Raw genomic sequence first — 15,457 nt, 5'->3', positions numbered from 1 at the left:
TCCTATAATTTCCACCTGTTGTCTGTTCCATTTTCACAACAGTATGTGAAATTGATTGTCAATCAGTGTTGCTTCCTGAGTGGACAGTGTGATTTCACAGTGTGATTGACTTGGAGTTACATTGTGTTGTTTAAGTGTATATCTGGATCTATCAGGTCATAGCATTTACATCAGAGGCTTCAGAATATTTATATTTATCTGGGACCTCTGGTTCTCCAAGCATGTTTTGATGAACATCTCATTAGTCCCCCTATCACACTCATTGTAAAAGAAGTAACAGTAGATTTTATTTATGCAGTGACCTTTATTTAACCTATTCCTTTTATCCTATGGAGCCTATTCCGATTTATCCTATGTAGGCCCACAAGCGATCATATTGTTTCATCTCAGTTTCTATAGTAGGTCTTAACATTTCTCCTCCCTATCCATCCCAGTTAGAAAGTATATATTAGTTACCTATGGGGGAGATTTATCAAAACCTGTCTAGAGGAAAAGTTGCTGAGTTGCCTATAGCAACCAATCAGATTGCTTCTTTCATTTTTCACAGGCTTTCTCATAAATGAAAGAAGCAATCTGGTTGGTTGCTATGGGCAACTCAGCGACTTTTCCTCTGGACAGGTTTTGATAAATCTCCCCCATATAGAACCTCTTTCTACCCTACATCTAGGTAAAATCTAGGAGAGCAAGGGGTAGGTTCCTGAGAAGGGACATCTTTTTATAGACATCTACTCCGCCTAGGCAAAGGAGTAGAGGTAGGGCATTCCATGAGAGGACATAAAAGGGTTAAGGGCCACACATCCTTTAGGCCCATTTCCCCTAGTGCCATTCTTCCCTCCCTCTTTTCCTTTCCATTGGTAGTTTAAAGGGGTTCTCTGGTGCTTACACATTATTTCCCCTATCCAAAGGATAGGGGATAAGATGCCTGATCGCGGGAGTCCCGCCGCTGGGGACCCCCGGGATCATGCACGCGGCACCCCGTTTGTAATCAGTCCCCGGAGCGTGTTCGCTCCGGGACTGATTACCGGCAACTACAGGGCGGGCGGCGTGTGACGTCTGCATGTGATAGCTGTCACGCCCCCTCACATAGACTTGCATTGAGGGGCGGAGCGGGGGCGGGGGCGTGACGTCACACGCCGCCCTGTAGTCACCGGTAATCAGTCCCGGAGCGAACATGCTCCAGAGACTGATTACAAACGGGGCGCCGCGTGCATGATCCCGGGGCCTCCAGTGGCGGGACTCCTGGGATCAGGCATCTTATCCCCTATCCTTTGGATAGGGATAAGATGTCTCAGCACCGGAGTACCCCTTTAATGCATTTTGAGAATATTGGCAAGTCATTGATGATCTGGGTACTCTTGGATTGACATATGCATTTTATCTGCTCTGCCTCTCCCATTCAACAGTAGACTAGCCAAAACAATTGTGCCAGCTGTTTGATGCCCAAATCCTCTCCTGCACTGGAGATTTACTAAAGCTGCCTAGTTCTTGGACAGTAGAAACCTAGACAGACAGTCTATGAATGTGCCAGATTTATAACAGTGGCTCAAGCCTTTTGATAAATCTGTCACATTCTTACACTGTCTACTCTAAGTTTGGACCAGTGACTAGTTGGCTTAAAACTAAACACAAAAATTCTGGTGCTTTTTTGGTGCCTAAAGCTACTTTTTCGGTTAGCTCAACCCTTGGCCAGACATGGCTCAAAAGTGCCTAAAAAGTATCAAAAATACAGTGTAATTGACTGCACCATTTAGTAAATGCAGTGCACCATGAACACCAGTTCTTTTTGGTACATTTGCAATAGTAAATTTGGGCCACTTGCATCAACTGGGGACAGTCTTTTAGTCATCCATATCCACTCCCCGTTTTTTCAATGAGACTACAATATTACCACTCCCTACTTCCCTGCCCCTTCTTGTCAGTTATATATGGCAATGAATCACTGCAAGCCGTATCAGACTACTCTCCTCCATTCTTATATAATAAGACCACGTACAGTTGAAGCCATAGATATAGGTTACATCTTGTTCATTCTGTTTCTTCTTATAGAACATTTATTCCATACAGTTAAGGTATAGGTTTTTTTTACTGCTTATTGCAAACAAAAAACATACAGCTACAACAGGATGCTAATACAGTTGGATGCCCTTGCCACTGACTTTCATTGGGAAAAAAAAATAAAAATCAGCATGTCTGGATATTGTTTTTGGGATAATGGCAAGTCGGTAGATCTACAATGAACTCAAAGCAAGGAGTACATTGTTTTTAGAATTAATAAATAATAAATAGAACAGAAATACATTTATCATAGTATTCCCTGTATAGGGCCTGATGACAATTTACATGAAATATAAGATTAATTGCTTATCTCATCCAAGATAAAATCCAGTAATACTGTCAAGGACAAAATGTTCTGAAAGAAAAGTCCTCCGAGTAATGACTGTCTTTATGGGGTACTCTGAAGAAAGAACAAGAAGGTCGTTTCTAGAATTCTACTGCCACCATTCATTTTAATAAAGGAATATTACCTTATGTCAAGTTAGATCTATGACTAACGATGCAATGTACGTCGGCTAGAACACTGCGCTTGAAAAGAACAGAGAAGAGTCACCTGCAGCCCATTAATAATTTAAACTAACAGAGCCTTTATTACCCTGTATTTTTTTATGCCCATCAGAATAGGTTTCCAGTTGTACCATTACATGTTGTCTGATACACATTTTCTGTTGTCCTCTTGGACGCCATGCTGTAGTGTCAGACACTTTGGACGATTGCCACATCCTGGCATGGCAGATTGGTCAACAAAGCTGAAAGCAAGTATGGAGAGACTCATTCACAGTCTGACTGAGTCTCTATACTGTATCTTCCCAAGGGGCAGGTTAAAGGAGTTTTCGAGGCATTAAACACTGATGTCTGTCCTAAGTAAAGGCCATGATTGGCCGTTTGGTGGTGTACTGACACCCAGCACCCCTGCCGATCAGCTGTTCAGGCAAGCCACAGCTCCGGCACATAAATAATAACAGGGTCTGAAACCGTGCACAGTTAATTGTGGAGTGGTGGTTCTGGATTTCTGCTTAGCACCCATTCTCTTCAATGGGGGCACTGGATCCCATATTTTGGACAGTACTGGGGATGAATACTGTCCAAACACTGTACCCAATACAATTTTGCTGGCACTGCTCACAATATGCGTTTAGCATTGTAAAGGCAATTGAACACAGCTATGTGCATAGTAACAGGTTGTAGCATTATCTGTAGCTAAAAGAGGGCAGATCTTCCATGGTTTGTGCAGAAATTCCAGTGAACTGTATCTGATACTCATATCCCACTTTAGGTTTCAGAAAGATCACTCTTGATGGGAATAGCTAATGCCTCATATGCAGGTTCTTAAGGTAGCCTGCACACTATGGGTGCTTAACACCACAGGAAACAACAAAATGGCTGCATGTTACTGGTTCAAGAAGTGGTCAAAACTACTCCCCCTTGTCTAACACGTTTTCCCTAAATGAACAGTGCTATGTGCAGAGTTAATTTAGAAGGTCAGCAAAGCAGGAAGTCTGTGCAGTGTAGCTTCAACCAATAGCTGCAGAGCAGGAAGTCTGTGCAGTGCAACTTCAACCAATAGCTGCAGAGCAGGAAGTCTGTACAGTGCAGCTTCAACCAATAGCTGCAGAGCAGGAAGTCCGTGCAGTGCAGCTTCAACCAATAGCTGCAGAGCAGGAAGTCCGTGCAGTGCAGCTTCAACCAATAGCTGCAGAGCAGGAAGTCTGTGCAGTGCAGCTTCAACCAATAGCTGCAGAGCAGCAAGTCTGTGCAGTGCAGCTTCAACCAATAGCTGCAGAGCAGGAAGTCTGTGCAGTGCAGTTTCAACCAATAGCTGCAGAGCAGGAAGTTTGAGCAGTACCGCTTCAACCGCTTCAACCAATAGCAGAAGGTCTGTGCAGTGCAGCTTCAACCAATAGCTGCAGAGCGGGAAGTCTGTGCAGTGCAGCTTCAACCAATAGCTCCAGAGCAGAAGGTCTGTACAGTGCAACTTCAACCAATAGCTCCAGAGCGGGAAGTCTGTGCAGTGCAGCTTCAACCAATAGCTCCAGAGCAGAAGGTCTGTGCAGTGCAACTTCAACCAATAGCTGCAGAGCAGGAAGTCTGTGCAGTGCAGCTTCAACCAATAGCTGCAGAGCAGGAAGTCTGTGCAGTGCAGTTTCAACCAATAGCTGCAGAGCAGGAAGTCTGTGCAGTGCAGTTTCAACCAATAGCTGCAGAGCAGGAAGTTTGAGCAGTGCCGCTTCAACCGCTTCAAGCGCTTCAACCAATAGCAGAAGGTCTGTGCAGTGCAGCTTCAACCAATAGCTGCAGAGCGGGAAGTCTGTGCAGTGCAGCTTCAACCAATAGCTCCAGAGCAGAAGGTCTGTGCAGTGCAACTTCAACCAATAGCTCCAGAGTGGGAAGTCTGTGCAGTGCAGCTTCAACCAATAGCTCCAGAGCAGAAGGTCTGTGCAGTGCAACTTCAACCAATAGCTGCAGAGCAGAAGGTCTGTGCAGTGCAACTTCAACCAATAGCTCCAGAGCAGGAAGTCTGTGCAGTGCAGCTTCAACCAATAGCTGCAGAGCAGGAAATCTGTGCAGTGCAGCTTCAACCAATAGCTCCAGAGCAGAAGGTCTGTGCAGTGCAACTTCAACCAATAGCTGGAGAGCAGGAAGTCTGTGCAGTGCAGCTTCAACCAATAGCTGCAGAGCAGGAAATCTGTGCAGTGCAGCTTCAACCAATAGCTCCAGAGCAGAAGGTCTGTGCAGTGCAACGTCAACCAATAGCTGCAGAGCAGGAAATCTGTGCAGTGCAGCTTCAACCAATAGCTGCAGAACAGGAAATCTGTGCAGTGCAGCTTCTGGGTGCCTTGACCAATCCCCCCTTTATTTCACCACATACAAGTACAGTACATGTAAATCTGATTTCCTCCTCTTAAGCAGCAGAGAGATTTTTATTTTTTTTACTAATCTTATAACTTGCAGACAATACTTTGCATCTGAAAAGGGTTCTTTTCCTTAGTTTTCTCTGAAATCATCTTCCATTCCTTCTACAATATAATACGCATTTCTTCTCACGTACAACAATGTGTAGCTGCATGAAATATTTTAATGGGCTGCACAAAGCATTCAGCTGCTGGCCTTCTCACTTCCTTTTCCATGTTGCCAGATCAGATATGCGGCCTGCATGTAATGTGCGGCACGTGTTTAAACAAGATCCTTAAATGTGGTACAGCTGCATGCTAAAAATGTTGTTTTTAGACAGTTTGCTCAATAAGACTGACACTTATGTGTTACAAAAAAAAATGCATCTGTAATAAAGCCCTTTATGGCACTAACACAGCAGATATGGTATTGTCTATTTATCAGCAAATTACCAGTTAAGGAAATAGTTTTACCTAAACTATATATGGATCCAATGAATAGGCAACAAGTGGGGTGTATTGTAAAATGCATGTCATCCCTAAAGGCTGAACACACCGTATACTCAGGAGCCTGTGTACAGTTTCCATTCATTTTAATAGGGGCAGCTGTTTTTGTAGAGCCTGCATATAACTATCCGTATTGAGGCTTTATTATTATCGCCATAGATACAATGCTGGATACAGGGCTATATAATCACCTGTATGGTACAGTAACACCCACTATATAATGTGGCTTTAGAAAATACAGAATTCTTAAAAAATGTGATGACTCTTCATAGAAACATTTTCTATACAATTTTCAATTGTGTGGCTTTTCTCCAATTCAATAGGGAACACTGGAAACTAAAAGCTACACAATCACCTCTGTATAACATGCAGATGTCACACTATAGTGAATGAGATATTAGATGATATTCGATGATCTACGCAATCCCAAAAGTAGAAAAAACGGCAACATTTATATTTTAAAGCGGTATTCCAGGCAAAAACATTTTATCCCCTATCCAAAGGATAGGGGATAAGATGTCTGATCACGGGGGGCCCGCTGCAGAGACCCCCCACGATCTCCCTGCAGCACCCGCTTTCTATGCGGGTGCTGAATCCCAGAGGTTTCCGAAACTGGAGATTCACCACCCGCATAGAAAGCGGGTGCTGCAGGGAGATCGCGGGGGGTCTCAGCAGCGGGCCCCCCGCAATCAGACATCTTATCCCCTATCCTTTAGGGGATAAAATGTTTTTGCCCGGAATACCCCTTTAAGGTAATGACAACTCAATTCCTTTTATAGGGGTTGCTCTGGGATGATATTTTTTTATATATGGCTGGGGGTGGGTAAAAAAATAAAAAAAATATATACTCACCTACCCCAACAAGAACTGCCCTGCTCTGCCAGTCATTAGCATTGTCCACCTTAGCTGAGCGGCACTTCTTGCAGGGATGATGCCAGGAAGTAGCAGTGATGAGCAGGGACAATGCGGCAGGGTAGGTAAGTATAGCTTTTCTTTTACATTCACACAAATCCTAGCCATACATTTCCCTTTTTTTTTTATACCTAGACAACATATTTAAAATTCACAACCACGGTGCTTAAATGGGCTGTCTTGCTATTCACTGTAATTTTCAGCAAATAGGTCATTTATATGCTTAAACCTGTCCTATTCTGACCCCAAAGACTTTTTTATTCCATTTTACGAGGCTGTATGAGGGCAACATTTTTGTACAGTCATCTATAGTTGTTGTGGGTACCTTCCATTTTATCACACTTTTTGATCACTTTCTATTACTGATAAAAAACATTCTGATTTATGATGTGACCATAAATCTGCAATACTGGCATTTTTTTTTTCATTTACGCTGTTCACTGTGCAGGATCATAAACATAAAATTTTAATAGTTAGGACAATTTCACACACGTCCTTACAAAATAGTTTTGTTTTCTCTCTTTTTTTTTATGATTACATTATTTTTATTTATAAATAGGCAGAGGAGGGTGATTTCACACATGGCGATAGCAAATCGTTTTTTTTGTTTGCTTTTTTAATGATTACTTTACTTTTATTGAAAAATAGACAGGAGAGTGATTTAAACATTTTTTTTTACACTTCTGTAATCATTTGCTTATTTATACAGATGCAGTAAAATTTCCCTGAGGCTAGGTTTCCACTTGTTTTTTTTCCTGGCAGTTTTTGGAATACTGCCACTGCAGTTTTTGAGCCAAAGCCAGAAATGTATTCAAAAGGAATAGGACATATAAAGGAAGAAATTACACTTCTCCTCCCTTATGGATCCACTTCTGAATTTGGCTCAAAAACTGCAGTGGCAGTTTTCCAAAAACTGCCAGAAAAAAAACCAAGTGGAAACCTAGCCTTAGTGGACTCCTCATAATAGGGGACACCTCCCAATAGCGGACAGTTTTTTATTTCCCGGCAGAGTCCCATAAGACTTAAATGGGTATTCCGGGAATTTTTTTCATTTGACTATGCTACAGGGGCTGTAAAATTAGTGTAATTCATAATATAGTGTCTGTACCTGTGTGTGACGGTTTTCTCACAATTCTTATGTGATTTTCACCCCAATATTTATTTTTTACAGCATATAAAATTACTGTTGTCTCAGAATTTTTCCCAGGTTGCAATACGGTCGAGACCTGACTCACTAGCCAACTGATGACAGGGAGCCTGTCTGCTTCAATGGGTGTAGGGATAAATCTGCAACTAATGCAACAGCTGTAGGCATCCTGATTGAAAACCACAGGTGGGCAGCTCATTTATGTTTCAATGGGTGGGGTGGCTGATGTGTGGGAAGGAGGAAAATGGTATCATGGGATTTGTAGGCAAACAAGAAAACTGAAAACAGGAAATACAAGTTCACAGAAAGCTAGCCACAGTGTTATGGTAACATCACAACATAGCCATTTAGCCCAAGACAAGCACAGATCCTTCCTAAGCATGTCCATTACTGTCTGCCATGTACGTAATAAATCACCTTATGCTGGATAACCGCTTTAATGTATTTGCACCCTCCGAATAGGGGACACTCCCAATAGGGGACAAAACACTCCCAATAGGGGACAAAACACTCCCAATAGGGGACAAAACTACCCCCTCCTGATTCCCCCGTGCCACTTCATTCCCCCTTTATTACCACCTTTGTCACATCACTTCCCCTTAACCCCCCCTTTGCCATTTCATTCCCCCTTTATTATCCTCTGTGCAAATTCATCACCCCTCTTTACAACCCCCTGTGCCATTTCATTCCCCCTTTATCCCCCTGCCAAATAATCACCCCCTCAACCCTTGTGCCACATAATTTTTTCCCTTCCTTCCTCCCCCTGTTATTCTTCTTACCTGACCAGCAGGTATAGGTGCTCTCAACAGGTTTGATGTTCTCCTGAGGTCCTCTGCGCTGCACTTACTGAGAGCAGCAGCGGTGGCTGCGGGCACTGACAAGTGACGTCAAGAGCGTCACTCATCAGTATCCGCAGCCGCTACTGCTCACAGCCTCTCAGTGAGTGCAGCGCAGAGGACTTCAGGAGAATGTCAAGAGCTGAGAGCCCCTGCACCTGAGCCTGCTGGCCAGGGGAAGGAGGGAATGGGAAAAGTGATGTGGCACAAGGGGTGGGGGTGGGGGGGGAATACAATGGCACAGGGGGTGGTAAAGAGGGGGTGATTAATGAACAGAGAGGCTAATAAAGGGGGAATGAAATAGCACGGGGGATAGTTAACATTTTGAAGTGAGTTCAGTACTAGGGATGCACAGAAAGGGAAATTTTAGTCCGAAACTGAAAATTTAGGCTGTGCTTGGCCGAAAACAAACAAAAAATGAATTGCCCCGTGCCCATTTTTCAAATATAGTTTTTGTTATATTTTATAACTTTTTTGGGGGGATGTGATGTGACTGAAATCAGCTATTTTTGCATTTATGTCGTTCACATTTCAGGATAAGAAACACAATAATTTAATAGTTGGGACAGTTACGCACGTGATGATACCAAATATGTTTATTTTTATTATTTTTTATATGGAAAATGGGAAAAGGAGGGCGATTTAAACTTTTAATAAGGAGGGGGTTAATGGTGTTTTTTAAGTGTATACATATATATATATATATATATATATATATATATATATATATATATTTTTTTTTTTTACACTTTATTAGTCCCTTAGGTGACTTTTAGAAGGAATCATTAGATTCCTCATACAGAGCAATGGAGTTCCAAAGAAGTCCATTGATCTGTGCTCATTCAATTGAGCCTGCTTAGCCAGGCTCAATCAAATGAAGAGCCATGGACACCAATGATGCAGAGGTAAGCCCTCTGGCTCCCTCCATAGTGCATCGCCCCCCGCAATCGTACTGCAGGTGGGCAATCTACCCCATTGGACAACCAGGGAGCATTTACATGTCTAAAGGGTTAATAGCCGGCCACGGCGATCGCCGCATGTCGGTTATTAGTGTCGGCCCCCCGCTACAAGAATTAGCAGGGGGCTGTGGGGCATGGTCAATGTCATTGCAGGCAGATGTCAGCTGCTGATAGCAGCAGGCGTCACCCGTGTATGACGCGGACCTGACCTGCGGGTCCGCATCATGTCCTCACCCGACCCATGATGCACATGTATGTCATGGGTCGAGAAGGGGTTAAGCCACACCCCTCGAAATTTTGCATTTTCAGAGGATAATTTTTGGCAGACAAAATTTCAGTACAGTATTTGGTAATTTAGAAAGATTTTTTGAGTCTTTTTTCCCAATAGGGAACATCACTCAATAGTGAACAGTTTTTTTTTTCCCCTTGAGTGTCCGCTATTGGGAGATTCTAATGTAATTGCTATTGCCTCCTAAGGCAGGCTCTATTAGCAGAGCCAATATGGCCTGCCAAATTAACTGACCGGCACTTCACGATCGCGTTGCAGGGGTGGCAATCAGTCATTACCAATCCGCATTGCAAATCATTTACACCTTTAAATGCCAGAGTTAAATGGTAAATATCATTGTGCCCAATGGTGTTGGTTGGTCATTAATGGTGAGTGCTGCCTGCTGCCAGCCGCTCAGCTCCTGAGCTTGCATCATTGTCCGTGATGGCATGCATGATGTACATGTACGTCATGTGTCACCAGAGGGTTAATGTGTACTAGTGTAACTGTAGTTTCAGGTGACTTTTTAGATAATGTTTATGGTGATTACATAACCTGTATAAGGCATTTCATTAGCAGTCTGCTCTACAGGCATCATCTATCATTTTTATTTCTCCCCGAGCAGATAGGCAGAGCCTAATATCTATGGTGTCTGCCATACACTGCATACACAGAGGTGCAGATCCCGCACCTCTGTCTGTCTATACACTGCCTAAATTACAAAAACATAATGTGCAGAATGAGGAAATTCTAATTCGTTGTAAAAACAAAACAAAAAAAAACAATACTTAGGTGATTCATTGAGCTATTTTTATGTCACATCTATTAGGGAAATTATGTTAAAATACTTTATAACTCATCTACATTGATTATATTTTGTATCATAATTATAATAAAAACACAAATGAATACAAATATTAATGTAACTGAAAGAGAAATGCAATGAAAGTGTTAACGAAGGACAAGACCAGGCTTTCTACACAGCTGTAACATCATGTTATGCAGTGACTTTTTGTGGTTGTGTAGATTTATAGCACAGCAGTGTGGTGTGACCCTGTTTATAGAAGCAGCGTGGCTCCTTAGCAGCTCAATTGAGGATTAAAGAGGGTCCTGCTGTGAAGAAAACTACTGGGTTTACAAGCTCACAAGAGAGGTCTCTTTGGGTTATTTTCTCGCCATGTCTTAGACAGAAGCTAACAGTTTGAGTCTTTTTAGGTTACTGTGTACCGGGTGTGTGCAGGTGTCACATCAATAATCCTGTGTCATGGATGACAGGAGCATTCCACCTGTAACCCTAGCTCAGTATCTATTTATTGAATACATAGGTGCTATGGATTATTCTAAAAAGCAATGATATCTGGACCCTATAAGCAGAACTTCTATATCAATTTTACATCAAACCCTTTTGTTCTCCCAAAAGATAAGCTTTCTCTATTTTCCAGACGGACAAATCATGCCTACTTGGCCGAACAAGCTATTTGTCCCCCATGCAAGGCTTGGCTGACAGCTATTAAAGGGGTACTCCGCCCCTAGACATCTTTGGATGGGGATAAGGTTTCTGGCTGCACAGAGATCACGGAGGTCCCAGCAACGGAACCCCTACGATTAGAAATCTTATCCGCTATCCTTTGGATAAAAGATAAGATGTATAGTAGCGGAGTACCCCTTTAAAGCTGTATGGGCATATTAAGGGTTTTACAATACTGGTAGTAGGAATGATTTTTGTGATACAGTGCTTGCTCTTTATAATGTAGCAACCTTTAAAGGGGTACTCCACCCCTAGACATCTTAACCCCTATCCAAAGGATAGGGGATAAGACGTCTGATCTCGGGGGTCCCGCTGCTGGGGACCCCCGCAATATAGCATGCAGCACCCACCTGTATCTGCTTCCGGCAGCGCTGGAGGTTCTGGCTCCCGACCACGGGAACGGAAGATCGTGACGTCACGCCCGCCCCCTCAATGCAAGTCTATGGGAGGGGGTGTGACAGCCGTCACGCCCCCTCTCATAGACTTGCATTGAGGGGGCGGGTCGTGACGTCACACGGGGGCGGGGTCGTGATGTCACGATCTTCCATTCCCGTGGTCGGGAGCCAGAACCTCCAGCGCTGCCGGAAGCAGATACAGGTGGGCGCTGCATGCTATATTGTGGGGGTCCCAGCGGCGGGACTCCCGGGATAAGATGTCTAGGGGTGGAGTACCCCTTTAAGAATGTTTTTAAAGTGTTCCTAACGTTCTAATTCCATTCTATAAATGATTTGGCAAATTTTCATAATATACTTCATTTCACAATATGCTTTATTTACAGAACACATACTCAGGTACCTGCTGCTCTCACTTAGGGGGGTTGATTTGTAAACAGATTTCTATTTAAGATAATAAGAGTTACAATGAATTACGAAAGTTTCCAGTGCCTTTCACTTTTTGTTATGTTACCGCCTTGTTCTAAAATAAAAAGAGTCTGCACTCAATGTCACATAATGACAAAGGAAAACTAAAATAGTTGCACAGACATAAGTATTTAGACCTATAACCACGTTTTGCTCTGTACCCTCCCTTGATCATCTCTGAGATGTTTCTAAGCCATAAATGGAGTCATATGTGGTAAAACAGTTGAGTGGACGTGATTTGGAAAGACACAGCCCTCTCTATATAAGGTCTCACAGCTGACAATGTATATCAGAGCAAAAACCAAGCCATGAGGTGGAAACAACTGCATGTGAAGCTCAGAGACAGGTTTATGTGGAGGCAAAGATCTAGAATAGGGTACAAAAAAATCCTACTGCACTAAGAGTTCCCAAGAGTAGAGTGGCCTCCATTATACTTAAATGGAAGAGGTTTGGAACAACCAGGACTCTTCCTAGAACTGTGGAAATAAAAAACAACAGGATGCACTTCGTAGTGTGAGCAATACCGCAGGTAAGACAATACCGCAAAATGTGAACTGCGCTTACCGAAGTGAGTTGTACTCCATCCAAATACAACTATGGATTATAGCTTAGTAATGATGAGTCTCTGCAGCCACTCCACGCCAACAAGGTAATGATAAAATGAAATGTCCTCCAACTCCAGCGGAGTAAATCAAGCGCTGAGACCAGGATAAAAGTAAGGGATATTTCTTTCCCACAATGCAATGCGTTTTGCGGAAATTCCGCTTCTTCATGCCTGAAGGCGTTGCATTGTGGGAAATAAATATTCCTTAATTTTATCCTGGTCTCAGCGCTTGATTTACTCTGCTGGAGTTAGAGGACATTTCATCTTCCTAGAACTGGATACCCCACCAAACTAAGGTATCGGGGGAGAAAGGCCTTGGTAAGAGAGGTCACCAAGAACCCAATGGTCACTCTGGCTGAGCTACAAAGATACTGTGTGCAGATGGGACAAACTTTAAAAAGGTCAACCATCACTGTGGCACTTCACCAATCTGGGCTTTATGGCAGAATGGCCACAGAGAAGCCTCTCCTCAGTAAAAGACACATGAAAGCCTTCCTGGAGTTTGCCAATAAGTAACTAAAGGACACTAACCCAGAGTAACTAACGGACACTCATCACCTGCCCAATGCCATCCCTACAGTGAAGCATGGTGGCGGCAGCATCATGCTGTCTGGGTGTTTTTTAGTGGTTGGGACAGGGAGACTGGTCAGGGCAGAGATATTCTAAGTATAAAAAAAAACAAATCCAGAGTAGAACAAAAGTTCACTCCAGGCAGGCTTTTATTTGTCTTTAACTGAGGAGAACCTTCTTTCTGGCCAAAGAAACTATACCAAACATTATACTAAAAAAAAAATAATGAACACTAAAAAAAAAGTATTAAAACAGGAACATGTAGAGGTGCAGTTTGCATATTCACATAGCATACCATGTGGTACCAGTGCAGTATTTTCCTACCATCATTGGCAAGAAATGAATTGACATATCTAATAGTGTTCATTAGCATCTTGGAGCATCGTTTGCTATTTGCAGATTTTTACACATTAAGGGTAGGATCACATGTAGTACATCTGCAGCAAATTTGATGCTGCAGATGCGGTACTGACCATCCCTAGAGTGAGCCTCCTGCTGTGTCAGTGTGTCCTGCATTATCTGCTTGTAGCAGCAATCCGCCACTACATACAGACACACAGGAATCTGCGGAGCACATGCACAGTGTACTCACAGATATTGTGGTCGCTTCCCCTGCTCCCTGAGCTAGATCGAGAGCGGCAGTGATGTCTAGGAGTACACTGTGCATGCGACCGAGACTTGCAGATCCCTCTGTGTCTGCTCATAGCGGCGGATTGCTGCTACAAGCAGACAATGCAGGACACACGGGCACTGCATGAAGTTCACTCTAGGGACTGGCAGTAGTGCATCTGCAGCATCAAATACGCTTCTAATGCGCTACGTATTACTCTACCCTAAGGGTACATTCAAACATACAGGATCTGCTGCATATTTTGTGCAGCTGATTTTTCTACCCATTAACTTCAATGGGAAGCAAAATCAGCTTTAGAAAATTTCAGATTCTGTACGTGTGAAAGTACTCTAAAAGAGTTTTGCTGCCATTACATTATGTAATCTCTTGCTCATCAGCTGAAATCCAACAACTGGGGGCCTCCACTGATCCTCTGTTGGATCTCTCTGCAGAAGAGGTAGTTGGGAACAGAAGAGTTGCTGTGGGGACCTCTGTCCTTTTGGGGATCAGGAGCAATCAGCAGAGGTAAACTCCTGACTCATCAGAATGTGATTATAGAAAATGACTAGAACATGCATATTATTAGATAGAAATACCTCTTTAATGGCCATAGCATTACTTTCACCAGAAAGAACCTGGTCTTTAAAGGGGTGCTCCGGTGGAAAACTTTTTTTTTTTTTAATCAACCGATGCCAGAAAGTTAAACAGATGTGTAAATTACTTCTATAAAAAAAAATATTAATCCTTCCAGTACTTATTAGCCACTGTGTACTACAGAAGAAATTCTTTTCTTTTTGGATTTCTTTTCTGTCACGACCACAGTGCTCTCTGCTGAAACCTCTGTCCATATCAGGAACTGTCCAGAGCAGGAGCAAATTCCCATAGCAAACCTCTCCTGCTCTGGACAGTTCCTGACATGGACAGAGGTATCAGCAGAGAACACTGTGGTCATGACAGAAAAACAAATATCAAAAGAAAAGAATTTCCTTTGTAGTATACAGCAGCTGTTAAGTACTGGAAGGATTAAGAATGTTTAACTTTCTGGCACCAGTTGATTTAAAAAAAAAAAAAAGGTTTCCAACGGAGTACCCGTTTAATTATTCAGACTGACTGTTTTCATATACATATTAGCACCTAACGGCAGAACCCAATTAGCACCAGTAAACTCCGTATTCCAAATGGACTTCGATAAATGTCATGACTTCATGACTTCTTAGTCATATGTTGTGTAGCGTTAACTATACTTATCCTGGCCACAATTAAAAACATATCACAAAGATAAAACAATATTTTCTTCCTATCAAATATTATGGAATCAGTGATTACAGCGCTACATAGAATCTGCAATTCAGATGTGAAGACAGAGTTGGCGTTTTCTGTCAATGAAACCTAATTCCAACTGTGTAATAAATGAACAAATACTGGCAATTAAAGTTATTGTACTGCCTTTCTGTGGTCTTTAATGCTTTCCTTCTGCTTCTTATGCAAACTGTCTGCCCCATTGTCTTCATTGCCCTACTTGCTATCTACTTTACATCCTGTAATGAACTTCCTGTTCTTCTGTACACTCTAGCCAGCAATTCATCCAGCTCTATCTCCCTCCCACAATACCTCCTAGATTATAAACCCACCAACTACATGCACAGGGGTCTCCTACATAGTGGCAGGGTGATAGAGTTGGTTAAATCCCAAGCTAGAGTGTACAGCAGA

The 15,457-nt window shown here is 42.7% G+C and overlaps 1 protein-coding gene across 3 annotated transcripts in view; it reads right to left on the bottom strand.

Annotated features, from left to right (window-relative positions):
* Positions 1-15,457, bottom strand: part of PLCL2 (phospholipase C like 2) — a 208,145-nt gene that overhangs the window by 18,217 nt on the left and 174,471 nt on the right. The gene's annotated exons all lie outside the window — the stretch shown is intronic.

The sequence above is a fragment of the Hyla sarda genome, chromosome 5 (assembly GCF_029499605.1).
Source record: "Hyla sarda isolate aHylSar1 chromosome 5, aHylSar1.hap1, whole genome shotgun sequence".
In the NCBI taxonomy this organism is placed as follows: Eukaryota; Metazoa; Chordata; class Amphibia; order Anura; family Hylidae; genus Hyla; species Hyla sarda.
Note: the sequence above shows the minus strand (reverse complement) of the source record. Positions and strands in the feature narration are given on the sequence as shown.